The following is a 15680-nucleotide window of genomic DNA, read 5'->3' on the forward strand; positions in this document are numbered from 1 at the left end:
CCTTTAACGCTGGAGAGGGCCTTTAATAGCCGGTATAGCCCTCTACAGTGGGCGAGAAGGCTATAAAGTGTAACCATGGTAGTGAGCCAGTGCTATCACAAGTTTTAGTGGGACATGGGTACAAATGTTTGGTGTGCCACCCTCAACCACAAATGGTTGTTATTATTATTTTTTTTTTCTATAGCATACTAACACCCGAAGTGGAGTCCCTTGGTGCTGGGAAATACTGATGACCAAAGTGGAATTGAGAGCTTATTATCTGCTAATGTAAAGCAAGGTTTTTTAGGTGTTTCTAAAATTCAACAGCGACAGTAGACAGTAAATATCAATGGAAATAGAATTCCAAGTGATCGCTCCCAGAATCTGAAAGGAGAACCAATAGGAATGCTGCATAAGATGATCTTAAATTACCAGAAGGAATGTAATTTTAATTTTTTGGGTGAAGAGGGCAGGAATTCCATTATTGATCTTGTACGTGATGCAGGATGTTTTAAAGATGATACCCTTCCTTACAGGCATCCACTGAAGTTGCTATGGTGGGTAGTCACTGAGTCGCATTTTATAAGCCCATAGGTGCCCCTGGCTAGGTCATTTTGGATCTTTTGCAGTTTATTGATTGCTTTAAGAGGTGACCCCAAATAAGCAGAGTTGGTGTAGTCAGATGCAATTGAACAAAAGCATTGGCCAGTTGGATTTTATGAGAGTACCTAAGGAAGGAAACCATCTGTTTCAAGAGGGGTATTTGATATAGACAGGACTGGGTGACCTTGGAAATTCGAAGATCCAGGTCAATGTCCATGTCTAAAGAGAAGACAAGGTTGCGTGCCAATGCGACACATTTGGGACAGCCCCATAAGTGGGGAGTCCATAAGGTATTGTCTCATTTGTTGATATGATTGTCAACAGGGAGTATTTGCATTTTAGTCAGATTGAGTTTTAAAATAATTACTCTCATCCAATCAGAGTAGAAGTAAGAATGGTAGGCAGAGCGGTCTTTGAAGTTATTTCATCGTTAGTGAGGTTGAGGAGGATCTTTGTGTCATCAGCATAAAGGTAAGTTGTGATGTTCAGGTTGTTTAACAGTTTAGCCAGAGGTTGGACATATACATTAAACAGTAATTGGCACAGGAAAGAACCCTGTGGGACTCCCCACTTTAATGAACTAGCTGCCAAGAGGAAGGGGGCCAACATAATTTGTTGTCTTCTTTTGCAATCTGATTGGTGATTCCACATTCCGAGAGCCGCTGACGAAGAATGGAGTTATCTATTGTGTCAAAGGCATTGGAGAGATCAAGGAGTATTATTACTCATGATCCTCCACTGTACATGATATATTTGAGATTGTCCATTGCTGAGGTATTCACATAGTCAGTGCCATAACCTGGTGGAAACAAGCCTGGCCAGAGTCAATGTAATTATTTTCCTCTATATAATACTGAAGCTGATTGGTTGCCACTTTCTCAATCAATTTGGAGAGATAAGGCAGCAAGGATATATGCCTAAAATTAGTGGGTTGTTTGAGGTTCAAGTTAGCCTTTTTAGGTCTCAGCTGTAGACAGCACATATGCTGTTTCGAAGAGACATGCCGTATCTACTTTGTGGACTTCAGCCCGCCTATAGGATTCCTATTTGCTGGCTCTATTGGCACTCTCCTATTCTTTCTCCCCATTTGTCTATGGCCTGCATTTGTCATGCCTCTTCCTGTGTTCACCCTTCCCCAAGAGCAGGGAGCCAGTACACTATACCTCCACTATACCTCATTGTATGACCATTTTAGGAACGTATTATTTCTTGGTTTACAAGTCCTCCTCAGGAGCACAGGTGTTTTCATTTCCTCTGAATGCCGTTTTATTTCTTATCCTGTCCCGCTTTTTATTCCCCCTGCCCATCATTGACTGCGCATGGGGAAGGGCGGGAGAAATCTGTCACAGTGGCGGCGTGGTTTTACTTTGCAAGTGTGTCACACAATTACAACATCTGTGTGCTGGTGGCATAAGCTTATTGTTTCATCGCTCCAAAAACAAAACCACAAAAAAAGCAGGGTGTGCCGTGTGAGATTCTCCCCAAGCCCCTGTCTCTCTCCGTGTCTGCTCATCATGTTCGCGGCAGGGGAAAGGATCCCGGGACGCAGCTTTGAGTTGAGTCCGATGCGGCCACTCCCTCCCCTGGTGACTGCTACACACTGGCATCTGCCCCCATTTCCCCGCGTGGCTGCACTCCCATTAAGCCCTGTGGGGTGTCGCTTTCTGCTGATTTCACGTCTCCGCCACTATCTGTAAAAAAAAAGAAAATAGTGGCAGGAGGAGGACTGCCCCAGCCTGATGCCCGTGAAGCATGAGGCCTATAAAAGCATTGACAGGTTGGTCCAGGATTACCATCGCTGGTGAGCAGTGCTCTGGCAGTTTTCTCTAGCACTGCGCAACCATTGTTCACTCCTTCCCCCAGGGAACTGTACCCGGGGCTTCTTGTGCCACGCTGCAGCCTGAGCCACCTCTAACGTCTTCTCTTATACACCCATCTTTTCCTTGTAGACAGTAGTGCTCACCCTTTACAGTGAAGGGTGCTTCCTATTGTATGTGGAGTGCGCTCTCTGCCTGTCCCTATTATGTGTTTTGGGGATGGTATTCGCTTCCTGATGTATGTGGTGTGCGTTACACTTTGCATTAGCATGTATGCTCTCCGTTGGATGGTTGGGCGCCTGCATTCTATCCCTCTTGTTTGCAGACTCTTCCTCGTGCAAACTTGGGCCTTCCTCGTGCACATGTGGGTGTGCGTAGTCTTCGCCGTTCATACACACATACGCATGGCTTTACTCCTAGTTGCGCTCCATTTAGAAGTGCTCTCTTATGCCTTAATTAAGCCGTCCTCACTGTATTTGTTCCTTGTTTCCCCTCATTGTGTTTTTTTTTTATATGGACATGCTTACCTTTTCTGTAACCATGGCGTATCTGCCCTGTGCTACTGTGCTTTCTTCCCATTTGTACTTCTATATTTGTAATATTTCTGTGATAACATGCCTTCTCTTCCCTTATAGTTGATCCTCCCTCTACTTACGCTTCCCAAGTTAAAAAAAAGCACTCATCCGTTACAGCATGCAAAATTCTTTAAATTATTGTAACATATTTGCCAGGGAGACGCTGCGCCTTGGATTTTGTTTGTTTGGCAGACCGGGAACCAGGACTCGAGTGCCCAGAGAGCTGCAGGGGCCGCCACGAGACCGCCCCGCCCCTCCTCTCTGCATCGGGGATTATCTAAACCACTTGCGTCTCCCGCTTCGCGAGATATATTAACTCCATTACAAGCAGGATTCAGATAGAAAATTTCGACTACAGACCAATTATTAAGGCTCCAGTTAATTTACTGGAAGCATGTAGTTTTAGAAGGGGGGAGCTTGTATCTTACATTTGACATGGTGGACCGTGACCAGTTATGGAAGATCTTACTGGACATGGGGGTTCCGCCATATCTTTGCTTCCAATTTAAACGCCTTCATGAAAACACCTATCCTAGGGTAATATACGGGAAGAACGGTTCTCTAACAGCGCCCTTCCCAGTGGGAAAGGGTGTCAGACAAGGCTGCGTACTGGCCTCGACACTCTTTTCTTTATTTCTAAATGGTCTGATAGATGACCTGCTTCTCGCAAAAGACCTAGATGCTCCAAGAATCGCGTCATCTAAATTTCCTGCCCTAATGTTTGCAGACGACACCCTGCTCCTCTCTATGTCACCAATTGGGGTTGCAGAAGGTGTTGAACGAATTTGTCCAGTTCTGCAAGAAGAGAAAATTGGTGGTCAATATTAATAAAACAAAATATATGGTCTTCAATGCCACTACCACTAACTGCCCATATCCTCTGATGGATGATAGACCGCTAGAGCAAGTTAAAACATTTGACTATTTGGGTCTGTCACTAAATGACAAGATGGGATGGAGCACCCAAATTGCCAAGGCAAATTTGAAATTTATTACAAGCTGTAGGAGGGTTAACGAAAGTCCATAAATCCTGTACGACAAAGATTATAAGCCCGATACTTGAGATTTATAAAGTCCAAGCTAGGGAGGCGGCCACCTACGGGGCAGAACTCTGGGGCCACTGCTCGCCTAAATGCCTCCAACGTACAGAAAATAAGCTCATAAGAAACATTTTAGCTTTACCAATAAGCACCCCCCTGGTCCCGCTACAAATGGACCTGGGAATTCTCCCAATAGAAGATTTTATTTCGGCTAGGCCGCTGCTATATTGGCAACGGCTGTGGAGCACACCTGAATTAAGGCATTATAGGGATGCATTGAAAGCGGTACTTTCATTGCTGGGGGCTGTAGGCCGTATACCATGGTTTTCGTTTATTAAGGACTCCTTCCGTGCCATGCACATGGAGGACCTATGTCAAATGTCGGAATTTGTAAAGCGCACAGCTACCTCCACCGGAGGTGTCCCGGCGCTGTCCGTATACCGCTTAGGAACCCTTCCTGGCTTTCCTGGGAAATGTCCACTCCTGGGCACCCCCCAGGTGCAGCCAGGCATCCCAGCGCTTTTGGGGCCGTTGTGGAGACTAAGCAAGCTATTGCCCAGAGTTGCAGCGTGGGACCCATGATCAGAACAGGTACTGAGGCAAGAATATCCAGTCAGGGGAATTAATGAGTCGGAGACCCGCCGAGGCGGGAATCGAACCCTGATCCCTGGCCAGAGCTCTGCATCAAGGTCTGCCTGCTCTAACCATTGAGCCACACTTCTCCACCTATGGTCCTCGCCTGAGGAAGCATGCCCAGCTATCTCCAAAAGCCAATTATCTAAGACTGTGAGAGCTTATAAACTCACAAGAGTAATACAGGGAGTAGCTATGACAAGCTTAACACAGGTGTTTCTGGATTTTAAGTCAGTTTATCAATTTGAATTGATTCTAGACCAGATTCAGCCACCGTTAGCAAGGAGGCTATACTTGCAATTCAGATAGGGAACCCTCCCGCTCTATGCAGTAACTGATAAGTGGGCTGGACACACAAAGTCTTTATGCCCAGGCTGCATGGTGGAGGAGGAAACTCTGACCCATGTAATGTTCTTCTGCCCTGCGTACAAAACATCTAGGGCAAAGTGGATCATCCAATTGTGTAAGAACATGGGCATTAGAAATTATCGAGATCTTCTAAGGATTTTGAAATCTGACACTGCACTAGTATATGCTGTGGTTTGCTCAAAATTTCTGTTTGCAATGTGGCTTAAACATATGTTTTTGGTAAAGGAAGCTATTTAGCTACTAGTGATTTCGTTTTTCTGGATACCTTTTTATGTACTATGTGGGATGTTTTGCTCTCTTTTAAAAATTATTGCTCGCTGACTTTTTTTTTTTTTTTTTAAACTCTTTATTGTCAGGAATCCAAGTGTACAATAATATTATTGCTGATAGTGAACACCGTCACAGCGAATTCAGTTAACATCTTAGGAATTGTGGTCATTAGATTGCAATCTTACAGGGTGAGGATATCCTGTTCATACGGATACAAAGGAGACATTCGCTATTAAGACTCTCGTCCTTCATCACATCATCAGTTTCTTCCCATGTCCCACCTCGTGTTCCTCCCTAGTTTGTTATAACAATTTCTTCCTGGCAAAATTAACTTACATCAAAGAAAAATGAAACATTAAAACCCAACTAAAGTCATCACTTGGTAGAGGGCTAATCCCGCCCATATTCATGTGTTAGCCATTTCCATGTCCAGCACTACATCAAAGATATCATTACATTCCCGCACCACCCCAACATCTACCCGATGCAATATGTATGCCCACCCTCACTAATCCTCCTCCTCTTCAGAGTCCAAGTCCTCATGTTCCGGCAGGAGTTCACACGGTTCTCCCCTATATTTATTCCAAGGCGTCCACACCTTATTCCATTTACGTGGGCATGCCCGCAGTACGTAAACTGCTCTCTCTTTCACCATGAGGAGGTCAATATTCCTGATCCAGCCAGCCACCGTAGGCAATTCCGGGGCACCCCATTTCTGTGCAATGTCCCTTTTGGCCACTGTGACCGCCAATGTGACCCATAGCTTGCCATACCTGTCCAGGTCACTAGGATCCCAAATGTTCAACAGACATTTACGGGGTTCAGGTAGGATTGAGAGCCCAATAGCCTGGGAGATCGTGCGCATAATTTGCTTCTAGAAGTCCATTACCAGAGGGCAATCCCACAATGTGTGAAGCAGAGTTCCCTCCTCCCCGCAACCCCTGAGGCAAAAGGGGTGTGCCGCCCTCTGTATTCTGTGAAGAAGTGTTCTGGTGTAGTAAGTGCGGTGTAATATCTTGAGTTGCACTAGCCTGAACCTAGCCGAAATGCCTACTTCCCTTGGTGACGCAAGCGCTTCGTTCCATTCTGTATCATCCATGTCGCCTATTTCCTCAACCCATTTCTCTCTAAGTTTCTGTGTGGGGTCTGGCAAATTGTTGACCAGTTTTTTATACGTGAGAGAGGTCGCCTTCTGCTCCATAAATTCAGTTAACAGTCTGTCCTCCAGTGGCGATGACTCTGGGAGTGTGGTGTCAGGGGGAATAGCCTGTAGGAGTGCGTGTCGGATCTGCACATACCTAAACATTTCAGTGGTTCCCATACCATACTGTTGTTGGAGTTGTGGAAACGTAACCACCGTACCCCTGTCCCAAAGATCCCCAACCACGGAAATTCCAATGTGGTCCCATCTCGCAAAACCCTTACAGGACCTCAGGTTGCCCAGCTCTCTCGTGTCCCACAATGGCGTCATCTTTGTGATTTTCCCCTTCCAGCCCAACCGAGATTGCACCGTGTGCCATAATGCTGCCGTATGGAACGTCGGGCCGAGTAGGTTCTTAACTTGCGGGAAATTGTAAAGCACTGAAAGCATGCCGTCCGTCCCCAGCTGCGACCAATCCGCCCTGTACGCGGGGTCGTCCCGCGGGACGTGGATCCAGTGATTAATTATCTTAAGTTGGGACGCCCAGTAATACAACTGGAGGTTGGGCAATGCGATCCCCCCCTCATACCAGCTCTTCACCAATTTGTCCTGTGCTATGCGAGCTGGGCCGTTGCTCCACAGCAGGCTGGAAATTAGCGCAGCGACCTGTTTAAAGTAACGCGGTGCCACCACATAGGGGGTGTTCTCAAGCACATAGAGGAACCTAGGGAGAGCCATCATCTTATATAGTGCCGCACGCCCGAGGAGGGTCAGCGGCAGGGCAGCCCAGTACTTAATATCAGTACGTAGGCGAGCCAGAGGCGGCAGCAGGTTCGCGTTATGGAATTCCGTGGCGTCATTAGTGATGGAAATACCCAGGTATTTAAAGGAAGTGGCCGCCAACTGTAGGGGACAATCGTTCCGGAGTAGAGGGGCCGGGCCTCGAAGTACGTATATTACTGACTTGGACCAATTCAGGGTGTAACCTGACGCCCTGCCGTGCTCATCACACAGAGCCAACAGGGCCGGGATCCCTTCGTTAGGATTAATCATGTATATTAGCATGTCATCCGCGTACAGGGAGACTTTATCCTCCCACCCTTCCTCCCATGTGATGCCCCGGAACAGCGGCGTCGCTCTGAGCAGGATGGCCAATGGCTCCAATACCAAAGCAAAGAGCAGGGGCGAGAGTGGACACCCCTGTCTAGTTCCGCGCCCCAGCGGGAATGGCGGCGAAATGTGTCCATTTGCAACCACCTGTGCCACCGGCGAGGCGTACAACAACCGCACCCATGCAAGATATTTTGGGCCGAAGCCCATCCGAGCAAGGACAGCAAACAAATACTCCCACTCCACCAGGTCAAACGCCATTTTGGCGTCTAGGGACAAAACCACGGCCTGGTCTGAAAGAAGATGCGCCCGCGCCAACACCCCATGTATCCTTCGCAGATTCATTGCCGTGCTTCTGTGGGGCATGAAACCCGACTGATCAGGATGTATCAGGGTTTGGAGGTGTCGGGTCAGGCGACTGGCCAGGAGTTTCGCCAAGATCTTTACTTCAACGTTGAGCAAAGAAATGGGCCGGTATGAGGTGCATAAATTCGGTGGTTTGGCCGGCTTAGGAATGGCCACTATTGTGGCCGTGCGTTGGTCGAGAGGGAGCTCTGCCCTCTCCACACTTTCAGCATACATATCCAGTAGGGGTTTGGCCAACACGGAGGCTGTCGCCTTATACCATTCTACGGGTAGCCCGTTAGGCCCTAGGGCTTTGCCGGACTGTAATTCCTGTATGGTCAATTGAATTTCATCCACCGTCAGGTCCGAGTCTAAGTCTTGCTGTGCCTCCTGTGAAAGCACGGGGATAGCAATGTGTTCGAGCGACGCCGTCGCCTCCTGTTCCGATACGGTCCGCACCGGGGTGTAGACCTCCTGATAGTGGCGTGCTAGGGTGCGTACTATTTGTTCAGGGTGTGTTTGTAGCTGTCCGTCCTGTGCATAGAGGCTCTGTACCCCTCTGTGACTACCACCTCGTCTGTCCAACCACGCCAGCATTTTCCCAGCCTTGTCACCCACGTCATATACTCTGTGTGCGGTGTGTGCTAGATGCCCCCTCGTAATCATTGTGAGGTGAGTCTGGTGCTGTTGCTGTCGGAGGTGCAGTGTATGCAAGGTGTCAGGGGTGGGGTCCGCCATGTGGGCGGTGTTCGCAGTGCTGAGCGCCAACTCCAACTTTGCGAGTTCACTTCTGGAGTCACGTTTGTGTCCTGTGATAGCCGCTATGGCCACTCCACGTAGAACTGTTTTATACGCTTCCCATAGCACTGAGGGTGAGGAAACCGTTCCCACATTTTCGTTAAAGTAGTGTGTTGTGGCCAGTTTGAGTTTCTTCCTAATGCCAGGGACCGTCAAATAGTTGGGGTATATCGGATATATTCTAGCGCGCTTCCTCTCTCTGGTAGTAAGGTGGAGGGACATGGGGGAGTGATCAGATATGCCCCTGGGTAGAATCTCCAGTTTGTCCACCAGCCCCACTCCCATCCCCAAAAAGAAAAAGTAGTCAATGCGCGAAAGGCTGTTATGTGTAGAGGAGTAATGCGTGTATTGGGTCGCCGCAGGGTTCAAGTGACGCCAAACATCTGTGAGGCCCAGTGCGCTTAAAAATCCAGGGAGTGTCGCCGCTCCTCTCGGGCGGTCCCGCCTGGGAAAGGTGTCCAGCAAGGGGTCCAATATTGCATTGAAGTCCCCCCCAATGACCATATCCCCCTCAGGGAGATCAAGAAGAAACTGCCCAAGCGCCGGCAGCGCTGTAGAGTGAAGGGCCGGGGGGATGTACACAGATATCACATTGAGGGGCCTCCCCTCCCACTGGCCAGAGAGCGCCGCAAATCGACCCTGATCATCCGTCTTGCGGCTGCCAACCATAAAGGATGAGTTTTTTTTAAGTAATATCCCAGTGCCCCTAGACCCCGTAGTGAAGTCTGCATGCACTGCCATTGCATAACCACGTCTGTCAAGTGCTTTACATGTAGACCCCGCCAGGTGTGTTTCCTGAAGCAGCACTAACTCAGGCCCAGAGCGCTTGATGGTTTGTAAGACTAGACCCCTTTTAATTTTGTCCCCCAGCCCTCGAACGTTCCACGTGAGTAGTCTCAGTGGGGGCACCGACGTCATTGCATGAGCGCCCTCAGCGGGAGCATCCCTTACCTGTCGGGCCATCTAGGTTTGCGATCAGTGTCACTGATGTGTGGCAGTGCGGTGCGTCGCATAAGCAATGATGTGTGCTGGAATTCCATGAGTGTATGGCTTGCGATAGGACCGTGGTCCACAAGAAATTAGTGATGACTATGAACGAAAACTGTAACATTACAACTTCTCCCCCCCACCCCCTCCCTGCTGCCCTGCACCATGGACGAAAACCCGCCCGCTTCCCCAACTTGGCAGAGTGCTTAATCCCATCCCTATCTATCTTACTTGCTCGTGGGGTTGGTGAGTCCCCTACAGGCACCGGCCGAAGCCCGCCCTACTCAGCTCCATCGGCGTCAAGGTCCCAAATGCTGCCAACGTGTTGTCCCTCACGCAGCATAATTAATCAAACCCTGACAGGCTGTCCTGAATCAAGTGGGTCCCTCTCCAGATCAGAGTCCATTCTCGCGGCATCCTCTTCGTGCGTGGGTTGACTCGGATGTTGCTCCGCCGTCCTTCCGTTGCGATGGGTCTGGCGTTCTCTGTGCGGGCGCTGTGGCTGGCCCACCTGTCTCCATCCATCAAGCCAGTCTCGCGCCACCTCCGGCGTATCAAAAAAACACGCTTTTCCATCGGCCACTATCCGCAATTTGGCGGGGAAAAGCATTGAATAAGGCAGGCCTTTGTCACGCAGCGTCTTCTTCACTTCGGTGAACGATTTTCTGCGCCGAGCCACCTCCGCCGTGTAGTCTGGAAAGAACGCCAGAGTCGAGTTTTGAATCTTAACCGGTGGCGAGACCCTCGCCGCTTGTAAAATGGCGTCCCTGTCTCGAAAATTAAATAGCCTAGCTAGTACCGGTCGTGGCGTGGCTCCTTGCTTGGGTGTTCCTCCCGGCACTCGGTGTGCCCTTTCAACAGAGAAAAAGTGTGACAATCCCTTAGGTTGCAACTTGGTTTTGATGAGGTCCTCTATGTATAGATCCATGGCGCCTTTTCCTTCTGATTCCGGAAGGCCTAGGATGCGGACGTTGTTTCTTCGTGAGCGCCCTTCTTGATCGTCCAACTTATCCTGCAGTTGCTTAGTGACCTTCTCCATTCGCTCCATTGCTACTTGCAGGTCCGAGGTGTCCTCTATGAGCGATTTCGTAACCACTTCTACTTGAGACACCCTCTCCGACATTTTCTTAAAGTCCGCCCTCAGCAAATTAACCTCAGAGGAGATTGTGCCCACTGTCGTTTGTACCTCGGTGAGGGTTTTCATGATGTCCTCCAGGGTGACCTTCTTAGTTCCGTCTGTGTCCGGAGGTGCACCTGCGGAATGGCGCCCGCCGCCCTGGGAGTGTCCATGCTGGCTGTACGCAAATTTGTCTAGTTTTGCCTGTGTCGACGTGCTTCTCGTACCCTTTCCTGCCATGGCGCCGTGCTTGTGGATAAGTAGCCCGGTCCCTGCGGCAATGTCAGTGCCACACGCCAATTTCCTGTGCGTTCCTCGCACTACAGGCTGTGCGCACCCGAACAGGTGTCCCGCTGGCTCCAAGTGCCCGGAGTTACAGTCACAGGGTCCAGGCGTGCCCCAGCCGGTCCCCTCGATGGACAGGCCGCCGGCGCCAGTATTGTGTGCGTGGATCTCACCTCGCGCCCACTCCGACCTCTTGTGTCCACTGTATTGTGGCGCGCTTCGGCGCTTCGGCCTGTGGTCTGCGTCGGAGCCCCTACCTGCAGCAGAGTAGCAGCGTTACGGTGCCTCTCAGTGGGCCGGGCCCCACTATGGACGCCTTCTCAGAAAGCACCCCCTGCACCAGGTTTCAAGGGCTTCTCAGGATTTCGGAGGGGGACTCCGAGTCGCGGCGCTGTGCGAGGCTTGCTGAGCCCCCAGTGCCGTCTCCCGTATCTCTCAGTGTGAGCGCTGCAGCCGGTCGCCTGTGTCTCCCTAAATGGCGTCGTCCGGGTCCCAGGGCCGTCTTCACCCACGGAGGTACCTGTTCTATGCCTGTGCGATGCACGCAGCCAGTCTCGGATGAAGCAGCCCCTCTCGTTCGCATGGAGGTCCGCGCCGGCTATGTTGAGCGCCGGAGCACCTTACTTACTGTCCGAGGGTCCGCCAGGGTCGGCCGGAGCCCTCGCGCCCAAGCCGAGCAGGACGCACTTCCGCCCGGCCCCGCCAAGCACGCCAGGTCGGTGCGGCCAGGCAATCACAGGCCCCAACACTCCGTCGCAGAGAGGACCACCTCCCGGCAGCCAAAATTCACCGGGATCGGAGCAGACAGTGTCGCTCGGTTCCCCGAGCCGATGCCGCTTCTTCGGGCAGGTGATGAACCGGATTATTGTACGGATATTCAGTGCGGGCCGGGATGCCTGAAGGAGCTCCCGCTTCAAGCTGCCACCATGCTCGGCAGTTGGCCACGCCCCCCTTGCTCGCTGACTTTTAGATCTCCTTTTAATCTTTTGACTTAAATTATGTTTTTATAGCCTCAATTCTATGGTTGATTACCTGCACTCCGACTGCGACTTTTGCACAATGTATGAATTTATTGAACTGAATTGCAATTGACAATGCTGCTATTGATTATGTTTTAATGTATTGCAAAAATTACTTCTGTGCTTTTCTGGCTGAAATAGCCGCAATAAAGCTTAATGAATGAATGAATATTTCCTAGCCTTTGTCCACAGCCTGCATGCTAAATGGTTGATTCCCCGCTGCAGCACCCCTTTCGTTGTGTCTGTAAATGTGGCACTCCTATTGCAGAGACTGATTGGCTATGCCAATGCTTGTCTGAATTATGATAGAAATAGCTTTTGTGAACTCATCCGGGAGTTTGCCCTCCCTGAAAGAGGTGTTAATAATCTGGTTTATATCACCAGTAATATAAGCACCAACGGACATAAGATAACAAGCAGCCGGATGTCCAAAGGGGAGCCAGAAGGTTTAGTGGTAGCAATACGTTTCAGACAATGTGCTTCAGGAAGTTTTTATGCATGTAATAAAACTAAATGATGATCTTTTCACCAGTGAAGATATAATGTCAAACACTAAGGCTGTGTTCTCTTTCATTTTGCCTGCAGATACGCATTCAAGGACGGGTGATATGAAGGGCCAAAGTTCTGAGTTGCGTAAGTAATAGCTTATGAAGCAATAGATCATGTTCTTAACATTCGGCCTTCAACTGAGGGTGTTTATTATGTATATTTGATGTATGTAATGAACCTGTCCAGCTGCCCATTGAAAACAATGGAGCTGCAGAGCAGTTAAGCACCATTAAGTTAATGATGCTAGAGGTCTTCTGCCTGAACACTCACATGTTCTTCCTATTAACTTCAGTGAATTGCCACTGAGAAATGGGTGGGTTGTAAAGGAGACACTGCTTTTAATGCCCCTTAGTGGCTCCCCATGGTTGCAGTGGGTGATTTCACCCTCCCACAATCTACCCCTGCTGTGACAGCGGGAGCCAAACTCTTATGCCAGCTGAGGCTACCGGGGATGTGAGGTCAGCATATCATCATGGGGGTCCACCAAGATGCGCAATAGCTTGTGACTACCATTGATGACCGGGCTGAATGCCGTCCCGCCCCATTGACATCCAAGGACCTGATTACAAGTGGCCCGTTAAGTTTCAATCCCTGCACAAACACCTGTTTCACAGGAATCGCAATAAGAAACGGCAAGGTGTTTATTGCGCCCCTTAATTTCCAGGGCCATATCATAGATACAGTGCATTTTCCTTGTTTGCATAGGGCGCACATTTTAAAAGGTGCGCTTGGCTCAAACAAGGAAAATGCGCTGTATTAGGATGAATGCTTTTCTCCAAGGGCAGCTGCGAACTTGCGCTGCCCTGGAGAGAGCGCATTCATGTGAAAAACGGAGCTGCTGCTTTGAAGCCACTCTGTGTTTCACAGTGCAGGCGGGAACCTGCCTACACTTTGAAGGGGATTAGAGATCCCCTTGCAGGCTGGTGTAGTGAGTGACTGCACCCGCCTGCAAGGGGATGTGTGGGGGTCCATGGGATCACGTTACCCCCTCCAGAAAGCTGCCATAAGGGGGTGCAAAAGGTGGCGCACCTTCAGTGCGCCTCCGGACAGCTTTTTTTGCCTCTGCGACCAGGTTTATAATACAGCGTGGGAGCAGAGGCTAAAGGATTTCCTCATTTGCATGGGGGCAAACCCACATGCACATGAGGGAATACCCTCTGATGATAGCGCTGACGTTTTATGTGTGCCACTGCTATCATTATTACAGAAGGGGGCGCACAAGGGTCTGCGGCCTCTTCTGTAATTTCAGAGTGCCCAAGGGGCACGCAAAGCGAGTGCAAATGCCCGCTGTGTCCCCAGAGAACTTCCTTAATACGGCCCCAGGTATGGTAACGAATGCATCTTTTGTTAAATTTCGGGAACTGAAACTTGCCGACATTTAACAAGGGGAGAAGGCCCGGTATTTACCAGGTCATGAAGGTTTTGGTGTGGAAAGCACAGAAATACTCATAGGTTATTCCATGAAAATGTGTTAGATGCGATAATCATGGCATCCGATAAATTCGAACACCTCAGTGCCAGTTTTTTATCTGTTTTGATCATTATTGACCTACTCTAACACAACTTTTGAAAAGAAGCAACTGTTCTTCTCAAGCTGTCATTCTGTGCCAAAGTAGCCATGAGAGAGTGAGAAAATCAAAGCAAGGTTGTTGAAGACTTCCATAAGCATATTTTCATACTATTAATGACTTGGGTGACGCTCATTACCATAAAGGTCTTTGTCATGTACTCTCGTTAGGGGTCCTGTCCTTTGGCCCTGATCCTGTACCTCAGCAGTGGGTAATAAAGCCTGTCCATTAAACGTCAGGGAGTATGAGGGGGACAAATAATAAAGATGGAGCCTTGGGTGCTGTGAGTGGTAAAATTCAGTTTCATTATTCCGTGGTATATGTCATAATACAGAAGTGACAGAGATGCTCACAGCATTTACAAGAATTGAAAAATACTGAGTGACATTAGAACATTGGAATGTTGAGCGCTCCATTGAAAACAGTGGAGTGCTCCGGGCTTCTAATGGCCGGTAGAAGCCAGAGCATCAACATTCCAATGTTTGTTAACAGCTGTTGCTGTGAACGAAGGCCTCACAGAGCCCAGGGGGATTTCAACCTCCTCAGGCACCGCGAGGCCTTTGTTGTACAAATTAGAACATTCTGCCCTCTAGGGATGGAATGTTCTAATAGCCTTGGTGATGCACCCCGTTGCGGGCTCTACCGGCCATTAAAGGTCCGCTCCCTTGTTAAAGGCCCTCGCCTTTGGCTTTGGCCTATAATGCTGTAGCTGGCCTTTAATGGCTGGTAAAGCCCGCTACGTTGGGCACTAACACTATATTCAATACTACCATTTGATGGCAGTTTGGGTACCAAGTGGGCTGTAGATCAAGGCTTTTAGGCTTGGAGGTCAGTGAAGAAGGCCTGTTAGAAGGTGATGGTTTTTATATAGCAAACAAGTAATGGCTAGAATTGGTATACTGGGCTAACCACAGGGAATCACTGCTATTCGAAGTCCGTTTTTAGGTCTCGCATAAAGACAGTTTTATATATTTGTCGCCAGGCTCATGTTTTCCCCAAAAAATCATAATAGAAGTACATTCAATATAGGGGCTTTGAATCAGTCCTTTTCATCCATTGGTCAGTTCAAGTATTATTCACATTTTGCTTCCACGACCACAGCCTACAGCATGGAGCAATAGGTAAGCCCACTTCAGCCCAGCCATTGGCTCTGTTTAGTGCGAGCAGTTGCATTTTGATCTTGCACATATGCACATTTCAGTTCCAGGGCTGGAAGGCCATTCTCTACTTTTATTTCTGCTAATATTTCCTGTTTTTATTTATTTTTGCTTTGTCATCTATTACTTACTCATTTCTTCTATCATTTTATTTCATGTTTTTTATTTATATTTGACATGCCATTTTTTACATACTTACTTACATATGCATGTCACCTTAAGATGGCAGCGGTTTTATTTTTTATTTCTTTTACTCTCTAAATGTGTATTGCAGTAGATCTGAACCTGTGGTCCACAGACCCCTGGGAGTCTGCAACG

At 48.9% G+C, this 15680-nt stretch overlaps 1 protein-coding gene across 4 annotated transcripts in view; it reads left to right on the plus strand.

Moving 5' to 3' along the window:
• LOC144755825 (myosin light chain kinase, smooth muscle-like) overlaps positions 1 to 15680 on the plus strand; it is a 730231-nt gene that overhangs the window by 137354 nt on the left and 577197 nt on the right. For all 4 annotated transcript variants that reach the window (XM_078645121.1, XM_078645117.1, XM_078645120.1 and 1 more), the window contains one exon: positions 12674 to 12721. The gene's annotated coding sequence lies outside the window, so the exon portion shown is untranslated. The remainder of the gene's footprint in view (positions 1 to 12673; positions 12722 to 15680) is intronic.

This window comes from Lissotriton helveticus, chromosome 5_1 (assembly GCF_964261635.1).
Source record: "Lissotriton helveticus chromosome 5_1, aLisHel1.1, whole genome shotgun sequence".
Lineage (NCBI taxonomy): Eukaryota > Metazoa > Chordata > Amphibia > Caudata > Salamandridae > Lissotriton > Lissotriton helveticus.